The following is a 23972-nucleotide window of genomic DNA, read 5'->3' on the forward strand; positions in this document are numbered from 1 at the left end:
CACCAGTTATCCCAGGCTTCTGTGAGCTCCTGGCAAATGGGCTTGCTGTTCTCAGTGCCATCCTGAATGTTCCTTCTCCATTTTGAGAGGTCATGGGCCAGGGATTTCTCACAAGTCAGTGGGAATCTCTCACATTTTCAAGATGGCCTTGAGAACATCCTTGATTTGTTTCTTCTGGCCACCCAGTAATGTCTTGCCATGAAGGAGCATGGAATAGAGTGTCTATTTCAGGTGTGTGCTGCAGAAGTACAAACGATGTGGATTGCCAATTAGAGCTGGTCAAGTGTAATTAGAGCTGTTGCTGGGGATATTGGCCTGGGAGATGACAATATTGTTTTTCTTATCCTACCACTATTTAGAGATGTTGTTGATATCTGTCAGTGCCTAGAGATGCCTACTGTAGGCAGTCTGTGACTCGGAACCATACAGGAGGGTGCAAGTCACTGCCACTGGCCATCAGAGTGCCTGCAGATCAAGACATCAAATTTGGCCAATACTCATGATCTACTCAAAGGCTGTGCTGGCATGCTGAAAGTGATAGTAAGTTTCATGGGAAGAAGTAGCTCCTGATGTTGTCCTGATTTTAAGTTCCCACTCCTGTCTGCTGCAAAGTAACACAGTGCCTCAGATTAATTCTGTTAAAATGCATTTATTAGCAGTATACTGCGGGAGAGTTCTTTTTTATTATTCAAAATAAACTTTATTCATAATAAAAGACAAACTATATACAATTACAACACAGTGCAAACCTTTACATTCTTGTACAGGTCATTCATTAGTGTTACCTTTTTATATATATATATCTGTATATATAAAAAAACAAAAGAAAACAGCACCGATGCCATACGTGTGGCTCCCTGGAAGCTACCCGGTCCCGTATTTACAATATTTAGGGACTTTCTCGCCTGTCCCCGCCCCTCCCTCTCCAGTGGCAGAAGAACCCTAAACTGTAGTCCTTCCCCACCGAGCCTTTGCGTTGGCTGCACCCAGCTTCAGTGCATCCCTCTGCACGTACTCCTGCAGCCTGGAATGTGCCAGCCGGCAGCATTCCCCTACAGACATCTCGCAGTGCTGGAAGACCAACAAGTTTCGGGCGGACCAAAGAGACCTTCCAGCAGCAGTTGATGTCCGTCTCTGTGTGTGTCCCCGGAAACAGCCTGTAGATCAGAGAATCCTCTATTATGCTGCTGCTGGGGATGAACCGTGACCAGGACCCTTGCATCTTTTGCCACACCCTTCTCGCAAACCTACAGCCCGCAAAGAGGTGGGCGACCATCTCGTCCTCAGCGCAGTCCTCCCGGGGGCAGCGCGCACTGGGAGTGATGTTCCGACCATGCAGGAAGGATCTGACTGGGAGGGCCCCTCTCACCGCCAGCCAAGTGAAGTCTTGGTGCTTGTTGGTGAGTTCTGGCGATGAGGCGTTCTGCCAGATGGTCTGGACAGTCTGCTCAGGGAACCACCCCACAGTATCCACTGAGTCCTTCTCCTGCAGTGCCTGCAGGATGTTCCGTGCTGACCACTGCCTGATGGACTTGTGGTCAAAGGTATTGGTCTGGAAGAACTTTTCCACGAAGGACAGGTAGTGCGGCAGCGTCCAGCTGACTGGGACGTTGTATGGCCACGGGGCCAGGCCTATCCTTTGCAACAGCAGGGACAGGTAGAACCTCGTGACACTTGGTGCCCACATACATGGGTTCCACGCACAGCCTGATGCAGCCACAGATGAAGGTGGTCATCAGGAGAAGGGCGACACTGGGGACACCTTTACCTCCATTGTCCAGGGACTTGTGCATGGTGGCCCGTCAGACCTGCTCTATCTTGGATCCCCAGATGAACCGGAAGACGGCACAGGTGATTCCCAAGCCCGAGGAGCGAGGAACAGGCCACACCTGCACCAAGTACAGGAGCCCTGAGAGCGCCTCACACCTGATGACCAGGTTCTTCCCAGTTATTGATAGGGAGCGCCGTTCCCACAGTCCCAATCTCTGCTTCACCTTCCCAATCTGCTACCGCCAATTTTTGTTGCACGCCCCAGCCCCTCCGAACCAGATCCCCAGCACCTTCAGATAGTCAGGCCCGATGGTGAAGGGGACGATGGATCGGTCGGGCCAGTTGCCGAAGAGCATGGCCTCACTCTTCGCGCGATTGACTCTGGCTCCTGATGCCAACTCAAACTGGTCGCAGATGCTGATCAATCTGCGAACTGACCTCGGGTCCGAGCAGAAGACGGCGACGTCGTCCATGTACAGGGAGGTTTTCACCTGGGTGACCTCACTGCCTGGCAACGTCACCCCTCTGACGCTCTCGTCCTTCCTGATGGACTTGGCAAAGGGTTCTATACAGCACATGAACAAGACGGGAGAGCGGGCAGCCCTGCCTGACTCCAGACTTGATGGGGAAGCTGTCTGTTCCCCCCCATTGACTTGGACTGTGCTACAGACGTCTGTGTAGAGCAGTTGGATCCAATTCCTGATTCCCTCCCCAAAGCCCATTTTGGAGAGCACGTCCAGCATATATGTGTGTGATACCCTGTTGAAGGCCTTCTCTTGGTCCAAGCTGACCAGGCAGGTGTTCACCCCTCTGTCCTGCACGTAGGCGATGGTATCCCTGAGCAGCACGAGGCTGTCAAAGATCTTCCTGCCAGGTACAGCACAGGTTTGGTCTGGGTGGATCACCTGGCCCAGAGCAGACCTGACCCTGTTGGCGATGGCCTTGGATCTTATAGTCCACATTCAACAGTGAGATGGGTCTCCAATTTCTGATGTCCGCCCTCTCCCTCTTCTGCTTGTAGATGAGGTTGATGGTGCCCTTCCTCATAGACTCTGACATACTGCCAGACCGAAGCATAGCATTGTACACTTCCAGCAGGTCCGGGCCCATCCTGTCCCACAGAGCCGAGTAAAACTCCACCGGTAAGCCGTCACTTCCGGGAGTTTTATTCGAAGCAAAGGAATGGACGGAGCCAGTCAGCTCCTCCAGGGTCAGTGGTTGGTCCAGACTCTCCCACTTGCTGTCATCTAAGACCTCCGTGATAGAGGACGGGAAGTTCTGGGAGGAGGTGCTGTCTGTGGCCTTTTTGTCGTACAGACTGGCATAGAAGGATCTGCAGATCCTTAATATGTCTGTCTGCGAGGATGCTACTGAGCCGTCCTCTTCCTTAAGGCTGTGGATCACAGACCTCCCCCTGTGCACCTTTTGGAAGAAGAAACGTGAGCACATCTCATCCTGCTCCACGGAGCGAACCCTGGATCGGAAGATAATCTTGGAGGATTCGGAGGCATGGAGCTGGGCTTGCCAGCTCTTTGCCTCTCGGAGTTCCTCCCTCACGTCCACCCCCCTCAACTGCAGAAGGAGGAGTTGCTGCAAGTCTGTCTGGAGTTGGCACAGTTCCCTCTGACTTTGTCTTGCTTTCTGGACCCTCCTGCGAATGAAGGACCTCTTGATGTTCTCCTTTGTCGCTTCGCACCAGTGCACAGGGGAGTCAAAGAGGGGTTTCACGGTTCTCCAACCTGCGTAATCCCTCTTTAGTTCCTCCACGCTCTCTGGGGTCAGCAGGTTGACGTTCAACTTCTACGTCCCCCTCCCTGCCTTCTGGTCCACCTGTAGGTGACAGGAGGCCCGAAGGAGACGGTGGTCAGAGAAGAACACCAGCGTGACATCAGTGGATCTGACCGTGATTGGCTCCGACACAAACAGGAAGTCGATCCAGGACCAGGCTGAGCCATCCGAACTTGACCAGGTGTGTTGCGGCTGTGCTCCACCTGCAGGGGTGCTGAAGGCATCACGCAACTTGGCATCCTTTACCGCTTCCATCAGGAGTAGCCATCCAGTCTGCTGTCGGCACTGCCGGATTGTCCAGCCGCATCGATGATGCAGTTGAAGTCACTGGCCAGAACGACCGGCTGGGATGTCGCCAGCAGCGGTGGGAGCTGCTGGAGGACGGCCAGCCGCTTGCTCCGCACGGGTGAGGCGTACCCATTAATTAGCCGGAGCAGAGTGTTCCGATACATCACATCTGCCACGAGGAGCTGCACCCCCCACCACCTCTCTGACCCCGGTGATTGAGAAGTTGCACCCCCGCATCAGAATCCCCAGGCCGGAAGCGCGACAATCATTGCCCCCCGATGATACCGACGGTCCGTGGGACCACCATCGCGACCACTTCCGATGGTTGTGGAGGTGTAGTAGCCTGCACTCTTGTAAGAAAGTCACATCTGCCTTTACCTTGGCGAGGAGCTGTAAGGCGTTAACACATCGCGCAGTGCTCTTCACACTGCGCACGTTTAGAGATGCCAGTTTTATCTCCATGCCTCTTTTGGAGTTCAGTTCCAGTTACACAGTCCATTTTTATTTGTCCTGGGCCCTCATGCCCACAGCTTTGGTGAACTGCCTCACCGATTCCAGGCTCAGATATTGGGAGTTGTCTCCCCCTGGGTGTGGGGTCCCTTGTGGTGAGGCTGGTGGTGTCACTGGGGGGGGGATCCACCTGTGCCCCTGTTCCTTTCACTGGTGGTCCACAATCTTTCCTCTCCCGGTGCTGGGTTGCATCGGATGCAGTGCTGCTCCCGGTCTCCCAGAGCTGGGGGGGTGACGGCCTCTGTGCTGCTCCTGGTCTCCCGGAGCTGGGGGGCGTCAGCCTCTGCACTGTTCCCTCACTTGTTCCTGTCAGTTGGCTCTCCTCCATGTTCTCTCCTCCATTTTGCCACTTCCTCTGCCTCCGTCGTCGGCTTCTGCCGTTGCCTTCATCCTCGATGAGGAGAGGTTGCTGGTGTCCACCTGTTGCATTACTCTTTTCTTTCCAGTACCCTTGTTTTCTGTGGCCCGTTGCCTCTTGGGTGGTGTCTTTTGTGCCTTCTTCCTCTTCACAGTCTGCCGTTCCTTTTCCTGTTCATGGGAGTTCACAGCTGGGGGTTGGGAGCTCGAGGCGGTCGGGCTGTCCTCACCCCCCCCCCCCCCCCCCCCCCCGGTCTCAGTCTCTTCTGAGGCCCCCGTGCTGGTGGGGGGGTGTGTCAGTGTCCCACAGGGTGTTGGTGCTGACACCCCCCCCCCCCCCCCTTATTGCCTGTGTTGTAGGTACAGGCCCGTTTTGGGCAGGCCTTGTAGAGGTGGCCTGCTTCCCCGCACAGGTTGCAACATTTGCTTTCTTGACAGTCCTTTGTGTGGTGACCTCCCTGCTTGCAGTTCTTGCAGATGACTGCGCTGCACTGGGCCGCCACGTGTCCGGTTTTGTTGCAGTTGCGACACACCCTGGGTTGTCCCGTGTACACCATGTATCCACGGTTCCCTCCGATGGCAAACACTGAGGGGGGGGGGGGGTGGATGATGGATCCATTTGCGTCGACTCTCAACTTGACCTTCACCTGGTGCTTCCTGGTCCGGATCCCAAACAGGTCCTTGATGATGAAGCAGCTTCCTGCTCCGTCAACGTACCGAGCCAGGAAGGTGAGGACATCCACCACGGGCACATGTTGGTTAAACGTGCACCTTAACCACACGTTCCTTCTGGGTGGGGAGGGTGAAGAGTGGCTGCACCTTCAGCAGTGACAGCGGAGCTTCGTTCCCCTTCTCCCAAAAGTCCTCCCGCTGCTTCTGCCATCCCACTGGCTACTTGAAGGTAATGTCGAAGTACCTATTACCTGTCAAGTCCTGGAGGCAGTAGATGTCCTTTGCCTCGAACTTGCATGTATCCAGCAAGACCTTCCTGATGAATAGGTCCCTTGTGAAAGGGTTCCCATCGCTGTGGTCCTTCACCGTCACTCTGACGGTATTGCGGATCCCTCCTCCCGAGGTGCTCGTTGCTGCCGCCATCCTGATGTGGTTGCTGAACGGAGGAGTTAGACTGGTTTCCCAGTCAGCATTAGGATCCTCCTCTGTGTCAGCAGGTTAAGCTCTCATCAGGCGGCTGCTTGATCGCGAAGAGTCCTCGATATCTTCTCCTCAATGTTGGTGTCTGCAGAGATCTGCCACGATCCACCACGAATTTGTCCTGGGAGAACTAAACTCTTTGTGTGTGTGTGTGTGTGTGTGACAAAGTCCAAACTCCCAGTTCCTGAATGGTTCTTAAAGTTCAGTTCCGCAAGCCATAAGGTGAAACATGAGCAAGGGCTTCTTCAACAACCACCGTTGTCTGAAGATAAGATGTAGATATAGAAAAACATAGAGAGAGTACATACGAAATCCAAATGTTCCACGATGGAACCCAAACGACACTTCAGTGTTTACTCGGTAGTGACTTCCTCACCCCGAAAAGCATCCGAACCGTGGTCGTCCACACACAAATACCTGTTTCCTTCTACAGGTCAGCAACAAAGTGAACTCCACCGGATTACTTCCAACTTCCATACATGGATTTCAGTGGTAGACACAGTTATTGTTTCTCATCCATCGATAGAGAAAACAAGCAGGCTGGTGTCTCTCTCCCTTCTCTCTCTCTCTCCTTCTTCTTCTTCTAACCTCTTCAACAACGTCATTTGCTAACGACTGTTCGAACACCAGGACTGGCTGATGTCCATGAATGCATGGAAAGTTCTTTCCTCCATGTCAAACTAATTGTCATATTAGCTCAAAAAGCATGATCCTTACAGAGTCCCTCTGTATATTTGATCTCTTTAGAATTATCTCAACTACAAGTTCTACAGGGAGAAAAATGTGGCAGTTACAATACATGCACCCAATGCTTCATCAGTTTATTAAATAGTAGTGGATTCATTCACTACCCACATGAAATGCTCAGAGCCTTGTGGCTCTTAGTTAGAATTAGAGGGCCCTTTGTGCGTTTATTTTGCAGAGGGGTTTTCTGCAGAATCAGTGCATTAGACAGAGGGTGCTTCAGAAATGTCTGCTAATCAGCTGAAGAGTTGAAGAGAGTTTAGTAAATAATTACTTGGGGGATTGGGGGTGGCAGGGGAGCAGGGTAAGAAAACTAATTGTCTGATGAGTTGGAGAGAGATCTGGGGAACAGCCTGATCACAGTCTCTCCCCTGCCAGGTACTCAAACTCTCATGTGGAGTCTATATTGGAGGTCTCCGCAGTCCAAAGCAGCAGACAGTAATTTATACAGATATTGTCAAACATACTTAATGAATTCGGCTCCACGAGTTTCAGTCAGGCCTCAGAGAACCAAAGACAGACATCGCACCTATTGTCCAACGTAATTGAGTTATAATCAAGAGATTCAAAGACAGGTATCACCCTCATTGTTTAAAACAAGCTTCCTCCAGTCTGTTTATTACACCTACCACCCTTATCGTCTAGTATATTGGCCTGCCACCAAGGTCCCGGACACAGCAATTATCACCTAGCCTGAGCCAGTAGCTTGCCTGCTCTTGCTTGCAAGTTATTTTTCCATCAGCTATATGTATAGATACATTCAGTCACAGTTTCTTAACCCTTTACTTCCTCACTGAGATAGTCCACGTATTCCAGGGTCTCATCGTGGACTATTATTGTCGGAGAATGTCGTTTTTATTGTTAGAGAGCAGTATTGTTCAAGCTGAAGGAGGATCAGTGTTTTGCAGATGGAACACTATTTGCAAAGTCAGCCGTCTAACATGCACATATCCAAGCATCGTTTGACTATTGCAGTTGGGTTGCACTTGTTCTGGACCAGAGACAATGTATATCAGTTTCTCATTAGTGCTGTAAATTAGCTTCACTCCAGCAGAAAGGTGGTTGGAGGTGAGATGCAACAGTTCAGAAAAACATGGAGTCTGCACTGGCTCTGTTGTGAATCTTTGGGTTAAGTCATTACTTGCATATTATGTGGCAGATGTAAAATGGAAATGAATTTCTGTGTGCAGCCAAATTTGAGAAGGGTGCTCCACAATTCCACTCAATTGATAGGGTCCAAGGCTTTTGTAAGGTCATTTTTCCCCTTAGGGGAAAATAGCAGCAACAACAGACAGAAAAGTAGCACCATATCTGGCTCTGTTGAAGAACAAGGCAGGGCAAAGTTGATACAAACAATAGTGATTGGGGACTCCTATGGTCAGAGGCACAGGCAGGTGTTTCTGTGGTCACAAGTGAGACTCCAGGATGGTGTGTTCTCCCTCATGTCAGAGTCAAGGATGTCTCTGAGTGGGCACAGGACATTCTGAGAGGGGAGCGTGAGGAGCCTGAGGTCATGGTCCACATTAGTACTAATGACACATTGGTACTAAAGGCAGGAAGGGAGATGAGGTCCTGCAAAGTGATTTTAGGGAACTAGTGGTAAGTTTAAAAAGCAGGTCTTCCAAGGTTGTAATCTGAATATTACTACCCATGCCACAAGCTTGTGAGGCAAGAAGTAGGAAGATAGTGCAGTTCACTACATGGCTAAGGAGCTGGGGCAGGAGGGAGGGCTTCCGATATATGGATCATGTGGCTCTCTTTCAAGGGAGGTAGGAACTGTACAAGAGGATCAAATTGCACCTGAACTGGAGGGAAATTAATATCCTGGCAGAGAGATTTGCTGGTGCTATTCGGTAGGGTTTAAACTAGAGTGGCAAGGGGGTGGGAACCAGAGCGGCAGGTCAGCAAGTGGAGGGATTGAGAGAAAGGTATGAAAAGTTGGTCTGAAGGGAAGGACTGGCAGGGCAGGTTAATGAACACGGTGGGACTGATGGGCTGAAGTGTGTTTATTTCAATGCAAGGACTATTGTGAACTTAGAGCCTGGATCAGAACATGGAAGTATGATGTTGTGACCATTCCTGGAGACTTTGTGGTGAGGGGGACAGGAATGACAGCTCAATGTTCCTGGGTTTCGATGTTTTAGATGTGACAGAGAAAGAAGTAAAAGAGATGGAGGGGTTGCATGACTAATCAGGGAAAATGTCACAGCTGCACTCAGAGAGGACACACCTGGAGAGCTCATCCATGGAGGCAATATGGGTAGAGCTCAAAAATAAGAAAGGTGCAATCACTTCAATGGAATTATACTATAGGCCTCCCAATAGTCACCAGGAGATAGAGGAACAGATATGTAGACAGATTATGGAAAGGTGCAAAAGCAACAGTGTTATTGTAGTGGGTGACTTTAAGTTCCCCAATACTGACTTGGACTTCCTCAGTGCAAGAAGTTTAGATGGAGCAGAATTTGTTAGGTGCATCCAAGAGGGATTCTTGAAACATTACATGGGTAGTCCAACTAGAGGACCATACTAGACATTTTGGGAAATGAGCCTGGCCAGGTGACTGGCCTTTCAGTGGGAGAGCATTTTGGGAACAGTGATCACAAGTCAAGTTTTAAGCTGGTTATGAATAAAGATATGTCTGGACTTTGTGGGAAAGTACTAAATTGGCAAATTACGACATTATTGGTCAGGAGCCGGGGAGTTAATTGGGAGCAGCTGTTATCAGCCAAGTCCACATCTGACACATGGGAGTTGCTTAAAGACCAGCTGATCAGAGTTGAGGACAGGTATGTTCCAGTAAGGAGGAAGGACAAGGATGACAAAGTATTGGAACCTTGGATGATGAGTGAGGTGATGAATTTAGTGAAAAAGAACAAGGTGTATATTAGGTTAAGAAAGCTAAAATCAGACAGGGTCCTTGAGGAATATTATGAAAGCAGGAAAGAAGTAAAGCAGGCAATTAGGACGGCCTAAAGAGAACATAAAATGTCCTTGGCAAGTAGGATTAAAGAGAATCTCAAGGCATTTTCTACACATTAAAAACAAGAGGATAACTAGGGAGAGGGTAGGGCCACTTAAGGATAAAGGAGGAATTTATGCTTAGAGACAGAGGATGTGGGCGAGGTATGAAACAAGTACTTTGCGTTGGTATTCACCAACGAGAAGGACATGGAGGAAAGTGAGATTAGTGCAGGGCATGCCATTGTGCTATGGCATTTTGAGGTCAAGAAACTGGTGGTGCTGGGTCTCTTGAAGAGCATTATGTCAGTGGTAGGGAAGCTATTGGAGAGGATTCTCAGGGATAAGATTTACCCACATTTGGAAAAGCATGGTCTGATTACGCACAGTCAGCATGGTTTTGTATGGGGGCAGGTCATTTCTTACAAATTTGATTGAGCTTTTTGAGGAGCTGATGAAGGGAATTCATGATGGTAGGGCAGTGGATGTTGTCTATGCGGACTTTAGTAAGGCATTTGACAAGGTCCCTCATGATCTGGCTGATCCAGAAGATTAAGATGCATGGGATCCACAGTGACGTGGTTGTTTGGATTCAGAATTATCTTGTCCATAGAAGATCGTGTGTGTTATTCTGGCTGGAGGTCTGTGATCAGTGGCGTTCTGTAGGGATCAGTACTAGGACATCTGTTGTTTGTGATATATGTAAATGACTTTGATGAAAATGTATATGGGTGGGTTAGTAAGTTTTCAGATGACAAAAACTTTGGTGGAGCTGTGGATAGTGTAGAAGGTTGTGAAAGGATACAGCAGGATATAGATCAGTTACAGATATGGGTGGAGAAATGGCAGACGGAGCTTAATCCTGGCAGATGTGAGGTGTTGCACTTTGGGAGGTCAAATGTCAGGAGAAAATATATACGGAATGGCAGGAACTTTAACAGCATTGATGTACAGAGGGATCTTGGGGTCAAAGCCCACAGCTCCCTGAAAGTGGCCATGCAAGTAGATAGGGTGGTAAAGAGGACATATGGCATGCTTGCCTTCATTGGTCTGGGCACTGAGTATAAGAGTCAGGAAGTTGTTTTGCAGCTATATAAAACTTCGGTTCAGTTACACTTGGAGTATTGTGTGCAGTTCTGGTCACTCCATTTACAAGAAGGATGTGGAGGCTTTAGAAAGGGTACAGAAGAGGTTTACGAGGATGCTGCCTGGATTAGAGGGTATGAGTTAAAAGGAGAGGTTGTACAAACTTGGGTTGTTTTCTCTGGAGCGACAGAGGGCGAGGAGAGGCCTGATAGAAGTTTATAAAATTGTAAAAGACATTGATAGGGGAGGGAGTCAGAATCTTTCTCCCAGGGTAGAAATGTCAAATGCTGGAGGACCTGTATTTAAGGTGACAGGGGGCAAGGTTAAAGGAGATGTGCGGGACAAGTTTTCTTTACACAGGGAGTGGTGGGTGCCTGGAATGAGCTGCCAGGGGTAATGCTGGAAGCAGATACGATACTGTTTAAGAGGATTTTAAATAGGCACATAAGTATAGAGGGATGTGGATCATGTACAGGCAGAAGAGATTTAGTTTAATTTGACATCATGTTCTGCACAGACGTTGTGGGTCGAATAGCTTGTTCCTGTGCTGTACTGTTCTATGTTCAAAAAAAGGTTATTGATGCTGCTGCCTGCATTTCTTTTGGAGTTGTCACTTGGTGAAGATCTTGTCCATTATGCCTCCAGATGGACAGAACCCACACTGTGATTTGGGGAGCTGCTCTTCGGCCACAGTGAGGAGGTGGTTGAGGAGGACCCCAGCGATGACTTTCTCTATGGTCAGCAGCAGGGAGAGCCCTTTGTCATTTTCTCAATTGAATTTACCTCCTTCCTCAAATGCGGTCGTGGTTATGACTTCTCGGAGGTCCCATGGCAGGTCATGTAGATGAGGCTAATTGTCACTTAGGTTCTTCACTGCCACAATTTCAGTGAGGATACTGCCTGCTCTTGATGCCCTGCTGTTTTCCTGTTGGGGAGGCGGAGCCAGACAGTTGCTATGGAATGGAGTGAAGAACCCCGTGTCAACAACCAGGTTGAGATGTTTTTTGATGTGTTGCCACCAGTGGGTACCAACTGCCTATCCGTTCTTCGTTCTTGGCTCTCAGCGTGTTTGGGCTGTAGCTGGCCCTGTGCATGCCAAGGTAAATGGAGAGTTGCTGGACCTCCTACACTCTCTCCACCCACCACCTGTTCTTTGGGCTGCATGTTTCCTTTTGGATCCTGTCTGTCCAGTGCCTCTGGACCTTTTTATTTTCCCACGTGGGGGAGTTTCTAATCCAAGAATGCCTTGTCTTTGTGGTTAATTAGCTCCAGGCTATTCCCATCCCACCAATTCACTTGTCTGAACCCATGTGGAGGAGCTGGAATTTTCACCATCCAATTTAAAGACAATACATTGCAAAAGAATCTGTACCGACTCAGGTGGGTGAAAACAACAGATTATACAGAACAAATTGGAGAGGTGGATTAAGTAAGGCCCGTGCAGAACATAAACACCGGCACAGACTCCTTACACCGAACGGACTGTCTTTCCGCCGTATATTTTACGTAAATATTACTAGAAATCTGGTTTAATAAAACAGAAACGGGCGCAAAACACACCGTAGTTCAGGGAGGGTGTATGGAGCCGTGGGGCAAGAGAATTCGCGCTTCCTAGGCGCAGGAGTAGCAGCAACGTCAGACGTTAATGTGGACGGACATTTGGGCATGGATGATCCATGCTCCTGGGACCGGACGCAGCCGTGTAAGGCTGCGTGTGCCGGTGCCTCAGCAGCCAGCCCGCTCCCGCTGAGGAGGTAGTGCAGTGTAGTGCACTGCGCTGACGCGCGATTGGCCGTGCTGGCGAGCGGGAGTCAGTCTCGCAGGCTCCGAAAATAGCCCCGAACTCGCAACCCTTCTCTCGCCGGCACTACGGTTCCTCCTCTGGCTGCTCAGCGGCGAGGTGAGTGTGCGCCACAGACTCTTCCAACGTTACCAAGTCCATGGCCTTCTCTCTCTTGTTTTGCTTGCGTGCGACGGGCACTTCGGGGTTTATTTGTAGCAGCCGGGCCCGTTTCACCTTAAATCTTAACCCCATCACCCGGCCGGGACCGGGGAGGGCGGAGAACTGGCAATGGCGCTGGAGCTGGTCGCGTAGTCTGATCCCCCTTTCAGCGTCAGAGTCACTATGTTTGACATTTGTACTTCCAGTCACCCCGCGGGTCGGCAAATGTCCCATTGCACAGGGTTTTTAAAAAAATTTTGTATCAGTTCCAGTCCCGTAAGGAAAAGCGATATCTTCTAACCTCTGCATGTGTGGGATATCCTCTATGCGTTTGGAAAATCTGACAAGCGAATAAAGAGATGAGAAATTTTTACTGTTTCAGGTATGACACGAGATAGTTGCAGAGAACAGTACAGCGCAGGACCAGGCCCTTCGGCCCGCGACGTCTGTGCCGAACACGGTGCCAAATTAACCCAAATCTCTTCTGCCTGCATGTGTTTAACATCTCTCCATTCCCTGTAATCACAGTCTGTAAACATCTTCCTTTAATCTCTGTTTCATTACTTTCGCCTTAAAACGTGACTCATTTCTCCTCGCGTGATCCCAACTTTTGATAATGTTCCAGAGAAGCTCCCCTTTGTGCAGAACTTTATGACCCTGCTCTTTCCTTGTTGCCACGAATGTTGCAATGTAGAAACCTCCTGAGGTGAGCTGCTTGGGTAGAGAAAGCCAATCAGAAATGCTGCTTTGCCCAATGCACACCTTTAATAAATGAGGTGCTTTTTTGTTACTATAAGTTACTGGTGCTCTTTCAGTATCTCAAGTCAGGTCCAATTTATTGTCATGTGCACAAGTACAGTAAGGTGTAGGTACAATGAAAATTTTGCTTGCTGCAGCATCGCAACCACCTAAATTCACACAACACACAACCTAAATTGCAGGTAAATGATACAGTGAAGAAAAAAACTCTGAAAAGAATTCAGGAGTATCAGGAACAAGAGTGATGAACTTAGTACATGGAACTATGATGTGGTGGCTATTATAGAGACTTGGCTGTTACAAGGGCAGGAATGGCTGCTGGATATTCCGGGGTTCAGATGTTTCAAAAGGGACAGGTAAAAGAGGTGGGGGAGTGGCTTTGCTGATCAGGGACAGCGTCACAGCTGTAGAAAAGGAGGACGTCCTGGATGGATCGTCCACTTAGTGTGGGTGGAAGTAAGAAACAGGAAGGGAGTGGTCACACTATTGGGAGTATTCTATAGACCCCCCCATAACAGCAGAGACACTGAGGACAGATTTTGGAGAGGTGCAAAAATAAACTGGTTGTTGTCATGGGTGATTTCAACTTCCCTAATATTGATTGGCACCTCCTTAGTGTAAAGGGGATAGGTGGGGCTGAGTTTGTTAGGTGAGGCCAGGAAGGAGTTCTGACACAGTATGTGGAGAGGCCATTCTGGACCTGATACTAGGCAATGAGCCTGATCAGGTTTCAGATCTCTTGGTAGGAGAGCATTTTGGAGATAGTGACCCTAATTCCTTGACTTTTACCATAGCCTTGGAGAGGGAAAGGAGCAGATGATATGGGAAAGTATTTAAATGGGGGAGGGTGAATTATGATGCTATTAGGCAGGAACTTGGGAGCACAAATTAGGAACGGATGTTCTTGGGGAAGTGCACAGCGGAAATGTGGAGGTTGCTTAGGGAGTACTTGCATAGAGTTCTGGATAGGTTTGTCCCATTGAGGCAGGGTAAGGATGGTAGAGTGAAGGAACCATGGTTGACGAGATGTAGAATATCTTGTCAAGAGGAAGAAAGAAGCTTGCCTAAGGTTTAGAAAGCATGGATCAGACAGGGCTCTGGAGAGTTACAAGGTAGCCAGGAGGGAGCTTAAGAATGGACAGGAGAGCTAGAAGGGGGCATGAGAAGGCCTTGGTGAATAGGATTAAGGAAAACCCCAAGGCATTCTACGCGTATGTGAAGAATAGGAGAATGACTGGAGTGAGGGTAGGACCGATCAGGGATAAAAGAGGAAACATGCCTGGAGTCTGAAGAGGTAGGGGAGGTCCTTAATGAATACGTTGCTTCGGTATTCACCAGTGAGAGAGACCTTGACGTTTGTGAGGATGGCATACAACAGGCTAATACGCTAGGACATGTCGATGTGAGGAAAGAGGATGTGCTGGAACTTCTGAAAAACATTAGGACAGATTAGTCACCGGGCTGGACAGGATATATCCAAGGTTATTACTGGAAGCGAGGGAAGTGATTGCTGCACCTTTGGTGACGATCTTTGCATCCTCACTGGTGACAGGAGTAGTGCCCGGAGGGTGGCAAATGTTGTTTCTTTGTTCAAGTAAGGGAGTAGGGATAACCCTGGGAATTACAGACCAGTGAGTCGTACTTCAGTGGTGGGCAAATTACTGGAGAAGATTCTTAGAGACAGGATTTATGGGCATTTAGAGAAGCATAGGCTGATTAGGGACAGTCAGCATGGCTTTGTGAGGGGCAGGTTGTGCCTCAGCCTGATTGAATTCTTTGAGGATGTGACAAAGCACATTGATGAAGGTAGAGCAGTGGATGTGGTGTACATGGACTTCAGTAAGGCGTTTGATAAGGTTCATTGTGGAAGGCTCATTTAGAAAGTCAGGAGGCATGGGATCCAGGGAAACTCAGCTGTGTGGATTCAGAATTGGCTCGCCCATAGGAGACAGAGGGTGGTGGTAGATGGAGCGTATTCTGCCTGGAGGTCGGTGACTAGTGGTGTTCTGTAGGGATCTGTTCTGGGACTCCTGCTCTTTGTGATTTTTATAAATGACTTGGATGAGGATGTGGAAGGGTGGGTTAGTAAGTTTGCTGATGACACAAGGGTTGCTGGTGTTGTGGATAGTGTAGGTTATAACAGGACATTGATAGGATGCAGAGCTGGGCTGGGAAGTGGCAGATGGAGTTCAACCCGGAAAAGTGTGAACTGATATACTTTGGAAGATATAATTTGAAGGCAGAATACAAGGTTAATGGCAGAACTCTTAGCAGTATGGAGGAACAGAGGGATCTTGGAGTCCACGTCCATAGATCCCTCAAGGTTGCGCGCAGGTCGATGAGGTTGTTAAGAAGGCGTATGGTGTGTTGGCCTTCATTAGTCGGGGTATTGAGTTCAAGAGCTGTGAGGTAATGTTGCAGCTCTATAGAACTCTGGTTGGACCACACGTAGAATATTGTGTTCAGTTCCGGTCACCTCATTATATGAAGGATGTTAAAGCTTTAGAGAGGGTGCAGATGAGATTTACCAGGATGCTGCCTGGATTGGAGAGCATATCTTATGAGGATCAGTTGAGTGAGCTAGGGCTTTTTTCTATGGAGTGATGGAGGATGAGAGCTGACTTGATAGAGGTGTACAAGATAAGAGGCATAGATCGAGTGGACAGTCAGAGACTTTTTCCCAGGGTGAAAATGGCTAACGCAAGGGGACGTAATTTTAACGTGATTGGAGGAAGATATGGGAGGGATGTCAGAGGTAAGTTTTTTAAGCAGAGAGTGGTGTGTGCGTGGAACGCACTGCTGGCAGAGGTTGTGGGGGCAGATACCATAGAACCATACAGCACAAAACAGGCCCTTTGGCCCACCGTGTCGTGCCGTCCATCAGACCACCCTCACACTACCTAACCCCTTCCTCCCGCATATCCCTCTATCTCACGTTCCTCCATATGCCCATCCAACAAGCTCTTGAACCTGTCCAATGTATCTGCCTCCACCACCACCCCAGGCAGTGCATTCCATGCACCAACCACTCTCTGGGTGAGAAACCTCCCTCTGATATCTCCTCTGAACCTCCCACCCATAACCTTAAAGCCATGACCTCTCGTCTTGAGCATTGGTGCCCTGGGAAGGAGGCGCTGACTGTCTACTCTATCTATTCCTCTCAATATTTTATATACCTCTATCATGTCTCCTCTCATCCTCCTCCTCTCCAGTGAATAAAGCCCTAGCACCTTAAGCCTCTCCTCATATTCAATACCCTCCAATCCAGGCAGCATCCTGGTAAATCTCCTCTGCACCCTCTCCAATGCCTCCACATCCTTCCTATAATGAGGCGACCAGAACTGAACACAGTACTCTAAATGTGGCCTAACTAGAGTTTTGTAAAGCTGCATCATAACCTCGCGGCTCTTAAACTCAATCCCGCGACTTATGAAAGCCAACATCCCATTGGCTGCCTTAACTGCTCTTTCCACCTGTGAGGCAACTTTCAACGAACTGTGAATATGAACCCCCAGATCCCTCTGCTCCTCCACACTGCCAAGTACCTTGCCGTTTACCCTGTACTCTGCCCTGGAGTTTGTCCTTCCAAAGTGTACCACCTCACACTTCTCCGGATTGAACTCCATCTGCCACTTGTCAGCCCAGCTCTGCATCTTATCAATATCCCTCTGTAAGCTCCGACAGCCCTCCACACTATCCACAACACCGCTTATCTTAGTGTCTTCCGCAAACTTACTAACCCAGCCCTCCACCCCCTCATTTAAGTCATCTATAAATATCACAAAAAGTAGAGGTCCCAGAACCGATCCCTGCGGGACACTACTAGTCACTGCCTTCCAATCCGATGGCACTCCTTCCACCACAACCCTCTGCTTTCTACATGCAAGCCAATTCCTAATCCACACAGCCAAGCTTCCTTGGATCCCTTGGCCTCTGACCTTCTGAAGAAGCCTACCATGAGGAACCTTATCAAATGCCTTACTAAAATCCATGTAAACCACATCCACCACACTGCCCTCATCAATCTTCCTGGTCACCTCCTCAAAGAACTCTATCAGGCTTGTGAGGCAAGATCTTCCCTTCACAAAGCCATGCTGGCTGTCCCTAATCAGTCCATGATTCTCTAGGTGTTCATAAATCCTATCCCTTAGAATCCTTTCTAACAGCTTACCCACCACAGACGTGAGACTCACCAGTCTATAATTCCCTGGCCTATCCCTATTACCTTTTTTGAACAAGGGGACCACATTCGCAATCCTCCGGCACCACCCCCGTAGACAACGAGGACTCAAAGATCCTTACCAGCGGTTCAGCAATCTCCTCTCTAGCCTCTCGAAGCAGCCTGGGGAAAATCCCGTCAGGCCCCGGAGATTTATCTGTCTTAATATTATTTAACAACTTCAACACATCCTCTCTCTTGATATCAACAACCTCGAGAACATTACCCCTACCAGCACTCCCTTCCGCATCATCAAGACCCCTCTCCCTGGTGAATACCGAAGAGAAGTACTCATTGAGAACTTCTCCCACTTCTGCCGTCTCCAGGCAAATTCTCCCACCTTTGTCCTTAATCGGACCTACCTTCACCCTAGCCATCCTCCTACCCTTCACGTACTTGAAAAAGGCCTTGGGATTTTCCTTAACCCTACTAGCCAAAGCCTTTTCATGTCCCCTTCTAGCTCTCCTCAGCCCTTTCTTAAGTTCCTTCCTCGCTACCCTATATTCCTCATGGGCCCTGTCTGAACCTTGCTGCTTATACCTCACGTATGTTACCTTCTTCTCCCTAACAAGTTCCACCTCTCTCGTCACCCACGGTTCCTTCACCCTGCCATTCCTTCTCTGCCTCACCGGGACATATTTATCCCTAACATCCTGCATAAGATCCCTGAATATCGACCACATCCCCATGGTACATTTTCCTTCAAAAAGGACATCCCAATTTACACTCCCAAGTTCTCTCCTTATAGCCTCGTAGTTAGCCCTTCCCCAATTGAAAAACCTCTTGTCCTCTCTGCACCTGTCCCTGTCCATGACAATTTTAAAGGTTATGGAGCAATGGTCACTGTCCCCCAAATGCTCACCCACCAATAGATCCTTCACCTGTCCCGGTTCATTTCCTAAAATTAGATCTAACATGGCATTCCCTCTAGTCGGCCTGTCAACATACTGTGTCAGGAATCCCTCCTGGACACATTTAACAAATTCTGTCCCATCTAAACTTTTGGCACTAAGCAGGTTCCAGTCTATATTTGGGAAGTTGAAGTCTCCCATTATAACAACCCTGTTATTTCTGCTTCTCTCCAAACACTGCCTGCCAATCTGCTCCTCTATATCTCTACTGCTACTGGGGGGCCTATAGAATACTCCTAGTAGAGTAATTGCTCCTTTCTTGTTCCTTAACTCCACCCATACGGACTCTAGAGATGATACATTAGGGACATTGAAGAGACTCTTGGATAGGTACATGAATGATAGAGAAATGGAGGGCTATGTGGGAGGGAGGGGTTAGATAGAACTTAGAGCAGGATAAAATGGCCAGCACAACATCGTGGGCCGAAGGACCTGTACTGTGCTGTTATGTTCTATGTTATAAAGCAAGACAATAGTGCTAAAAAAAACCACAATCAGAGACAAATCCATGGTAGTGCAAGAGGTGGTCCACAGTGTTCCACTGCTGAAGTAGGCTAGGGTTGTGCAAGTCGGTTCAAGAACCTGATGGTCGTAGAAAAGTAACCGTCTATGAACCTGGTGGTATGGGACTTCAGGCTTCTGTACCTCCTGCCCAATGGTAGCAGTAAGAAGAATGCATGACATGGATGGTGGGGATCCTGGATGATAGATGCTGCCTTATTGAGACGGCGCTTCCTGTAGATGCTTTCAATGTTGGGGAGGGCTGTGTCTACTACTCTGTGCAGCTTCTTGCATTCCTGTGCATTAAAATTGCCGTACCAGGCCGTGATACAACCAGTTAGCATACCTTCAACAGTGCATCTGTAGAAGTTTGTTAAAGTGTTCAGTGACATGACAAATCTCCTTAAGTTTTTAAGAAATAGAAGCACTGATGCACCTTCCTTATGAATACATCTATGTGCTGAGCCCAAGACAGGTCACCTGAGATGTTAATGCTCAGGAATTTGAAACTGCTAACTCTCTCCACCTCTATCTCACCAATGAGAACTGGCATGTAGTCACCCAACTTCCTGATCTTGGTGAGTGAACAAGAAGATGCTGAGAGATCTTGCAATGATGTTCATATCCCCTGCACATAATTAGGACATCAGAAGAACTACAGTTTAAGGTTCTTCTGCCACTGGAGAGGGAGGGGCAGGGTCAGGCAAGAAAGCTCTTTAAATATTGTAAATACGGGACTGGGTAGCCCCCAGGGAGCCACTCGCGTGGCATCGGTGCTGTGTGGTTTATATAAAAAGGTAACACTAATTGATCTGTACAAGAATGTAAAGGCTTGCACTGTTTCATAATTGTATATAGTTTGTCTTTTATTATGAATAAAGTTTATTTTGGTAAAAAAAATCACTACCCTTCTTAGTGATGCACAAGCTTACTCTGAGCATTGCTGGCTTGAACACATCCTCTTTGTGCATGCAGTCGGTCTACCTGCCAGCATTTTTAATGGGGCCGTTCACATTGGTGAGACAGGTGCCTACCTATTTTACACAAGAATCATCTTGTAATCTGAAAATTGGGATCTATATTACATGTAGACCTGAAACAAGTATGTGGTATCAACAGATGGAGTGTGTGCTGGGCAGGATCATTCATGTCAGTAGAGTTCTGTTACAACCTTAGCAACGAAATTAATTGATTGAGGTGAAGCCGTTTGCCAAGCATATTGTGCTGTTGACATAAATTGTCTTTTTGCCTAAAACCAAAATGAAAATACTTTAAAGGTTGGCAGCCTAGAAATAACTAATGGTGGACATGTTAAAAGGGAGAGACAGACAGATACAGGCCATCCCTGGGTTAAGAACGCCTGACTTATGGACACTCCTTCATATGAACGGGTTCTCATAATATTATTAAATTCAAAAGACTGATTATGTACGTGCGTTTGTTCCTATGAATGAAAGGACTAGTTTCCCCTCTCCACTTTCAGTAATTGTTCTTTTTTTTTATCAGTCTTGTGTCCTTTTGAAGCTATTCATTACATTACTGTGGAGGTGTGGTGACCATAGTGAGTGATGCGTGCATATTTTCCGACTTGTGAACAAAATCGATTTATGGATGCCTGTACAAACGGAACCTGTTTGTTACCTGGGGACGGTGTGTTGGCAAATGAGGGAGAAGCATATGTTTATCTGAATCATATCTCAGTCAATTGAGTGTTTTGCCTTACTGTGCAGCAGCCAAATATTGCACAACAAGATCTAATGAGAGGCACTGAAATGAATAACAAAATAATTTTGTTTAGTGATATTGTCTGAGAGAGAAACATGAAGATCTGCTATGAGATCTTTTATTTCCCCCAGAAAATAAAAATGGAGCCTAAGGTCAGTGTTTGATGTAGAGGATGGATCTCTGACTGTGCAATGTTCCCTTGATACTGCACTTGAATATGTCGTTAAAAGTGAGAAATTTCTAACTCAGCAAGGATGCTAACACTGCACTGAGTTTGCACTCCTACAGATTTCACTTTTGAGCTGCCAAATCAAAGTACTGCAGATATAAAAATAGAAAGCCTGAAATACTCAGCAGTTAGGCAGTGTACGTGGAGAGAGCAAGAGAGAATTCCAGTTTCAGGTGGATGATTATCCATTAGAACTGGAAAAATTAGAAATCATGTTTTTAATTGCAAAGTGGGGAGGAGTGGAGAGAACGGAATGTCTGTGATCAGCTTTAGATTTATCACTGATATTCCTTTTGTTCTCTCCACTTGATGTTGGTGCTAGCTGAGAGGGCAGTGAAGGTTTGTTAACTGCAGATGATGTGCCCAGAGGAAGTATCAGTAGAAGGAATTGAAAACGTAGATGAAAGGGTTGGGGGTGGAGAAAGGGAGAGGGAAAAACTGTAACTCTAAGATTCAAAGTGGAGTAATACACTGTAGTTGCTTAATATTTGAAATAAAAATAGAAAATACTAGAAATAGCTAGAAAGCCAGCCAGCACCTTATGAACTGGAAAGGTTTAAGGTTAGAAATTGCTTAATTGATTGATAAGTCCTGGTGGCTGTAATGTTCTTTGCTAGAAAGTTAGATTCTGCACCTCAAACTTAGATTGGGTGCCATTGGAACAACATAAAGAGACTGGGAATAGAGGTCAGGTCAGAGTGGGAATGAGATGATGGGATGGGGAGTTAATTGGAAGTTCACAGTCACACTGGCATACTGAATGGAGATGTTCCTCAAAATGATTACTCAATCTATGTTGGTTCCTCCGTCATAAAAGGAGAGTGCATCATGAATGCAGCACTCTAAATTAGAAAAGAAACAAGTGAATTGTTGCTTCACCTGGAAGGAATGCTTTCTTCTCCAGATGGTGGGTGGGGGGTGGCACAGAGGGGAGAGAAAAGAGGTCAAAGGGCAGGTGATAAAGCACCTATGGTTGCATGGAAGATGTTGAGAAGGGGAGTGGGTCTTAGTGGAGTTAGAAGAATGAACCACTCCAGCAGATGCTGGAAACCTGAAATGAAGATGGAAAATGCTGGAAAAACCCAAATGAGGTCAGGTGATATAGTTAAGAGATATACAGGGTTAATGTTACCTGTCATTGGTTTACAGTTTTGACTCAGTGTGAGAAATATGGCGGCCAATTTGTGCACAGCAAAGGATCCTACAAAGAATTTGAAACAAGAACAGAATATGGAAGAACTCAGCCTGCTAAGCAGCATCTGTGAAAAGCGAAACTAGTTCACGTTTCAGATGGAGGACCCTTCATCAGAATTTGTTTCCCTCTAAATAATTGAGAGATGAGGGGCATTGAATCTTTCAGCGATCACAAAAACCGTGAATGTTGAAAGCACACAGCAGGTCATGAGCATCTATGGGGAGAGAAACAGTGTCAACGTTTTGGGTCAAAGATCTTTCGTAAGAACTGGAAAAATGAGAAGACAATTATGTATAGCAGAAAGGGGGAGATGGAGAGAACAGGGCGAATGTCTGTAACAAAACCCCTTCTGAGAACTCATGATCCTGGTTAAGAAATATACATTGGTCAGGGCTTTGGGGGAAAAATTCCAGCAATTTTTTTAAGGAATTTTGATATTTTAAAAAATGATCTAAAAACCATAGTGATGCAATATGTATGTGTGCTACTTAATTGAACTTCTGACAATTGGTGACTTAACCATGTGGAAACGGAGAAAATTGGAGCAAGACTGGGCCTCCTTGTACATCAGACCTACCGTCCCAGGAACCATGAATCAGTTATTAAACCGCTGCATGAATTATGATGTTTGGAATTTTCTTTCTGGTCCTTGTGCAGTACAAATGGCACAGGACACCAATGTAGAAGCAGAACACTATGAGACGTGTGAAGTTTGTTTCTTATAAGCTAAAGGGGATCTACCTGATCAGGTCACATCCTGTAGAGTCCAGGATGAGTATGGATCGTGTTGCATTAGACTGGAATGAGTGTTACATTTGCCTCTTGTGGGATACCCATGGTCACGATCAACTTGCATGCTGGCATGGTTCTCAATATCTTGGAGGTCTTACTACATTAGCTACCTCATGAGATGGAGCACAGGCTGCAGGTGCTGGAAGCTAATGTCCCGCCACAGACTGCCCCGATGGGCCTCAGGAGCTTGTTCTGCCAAAGGCCCTTTCCACACTCTCTAAATATCTGATAATCAGGATCACTGAAGAACGGTTGAAATATATCTAAATATTTAATTTTTTCTGAATAGACATAGTTTATATAAAAGAGACAAACTACTTATTTTCTTTGACTTTCCTTTACATGAAAGTTGCTGAGTGCTAAACATGAAGTACATCTGCCCTTCAGCTCAGTACATCTGGGAATTGCCCCAGGAATCTGTGCTAAATTTCATCTAGAATAGAATGGGAGGTCAGATCTACTGGTGTTCTTCATTGCATAGGCAAAGAAGTCTGCAGTGTGCTAAACCCACCAGGGGTACTACTGGGTTAGCCGTAGCATGATCTGATCCTATAAAGCATGCCATCTTAATTAGGGATTCATGGATTTAGGGGAAAATTGAAATCATAGAATCATACAGTGTCCAGCCTACATATTTAGCCTTGCTCCTCTGCTCTTGCGCCATTGCCCAGCATCCAATTGTTCAGAAATCTTGATAATCTGGCATCTCTCTCACTCATTTATCCAGAAAGTGAGCTGGGGGTTCCAGAATGCAAGTGGCGTGCACAGCCAGAGCCAAAGGTCCAAGTGCTGTCAGGGCTGGGATCCGGGCTGCTGGATGGATGTGCAGCTGGAGCCAAGATTGAGTTCCAGTACATCAGGGGTTGGGAACGTGGGCAGGTCTGTGGCCGGAGCCGAGGTCTAGAGTGCATGTATATTTTCTGCTTCCTTTCAACTTACCGTGTTCACTGGAAAATTTATTATACCACTATGTAACCTGTAAAAGAAGTGAAGTAAAAGTGTGTGTGGATATTAATAGGTTGGACAGGCTAGGACTTTTTTGC

At 47.4% G+C, this 23972-nt stretch overlaps 1 protein-coding gene across 3 annotated transcripts in view; it reads left to right on the forward strand.

Moving 5' to 3' along the window:
- The first annotated feature begins 11954 nt into the window (after positions 1-11954).
- The window catches only part of aass (aminoadipate-semialdehyde synthase), a 61643-nt gene continuing 49625 nt past the window's right edge, over positions 11955-23972 (forward strand). The window contains exons 1-2 of one of the 3 annotated variants that reach the window (XM_052030476.1): positions 12244-12556; positions 12865-12980. The gene's annotated coding sequence lies outside the window, so the exon portion shown is untranslated. Of the gene's footprint in view, positions 12037-12217; positions 12557-12864; positions 12981-23972 lie in introns of those variants that run through there. The other 2 variants (XM_052030477.1, XM_052030475.1) reach the window with 2 other exon arrangements.

This window comes from Pristis pectinata, chromosome 15 (genome assembly GCF_009764475.1).
Source record: "Pristis pectinata isolate sPriPec2 chromosome 15, sPriPec2.1.pri, whole genome shotgun sequence".
NCBI classification, from domain to species: Eukaryota; Metazoa; Chordata; class Chondrichthyes; order Rhinopristiformes; family Pristidae; genus Pristis; species Pristis pectinata.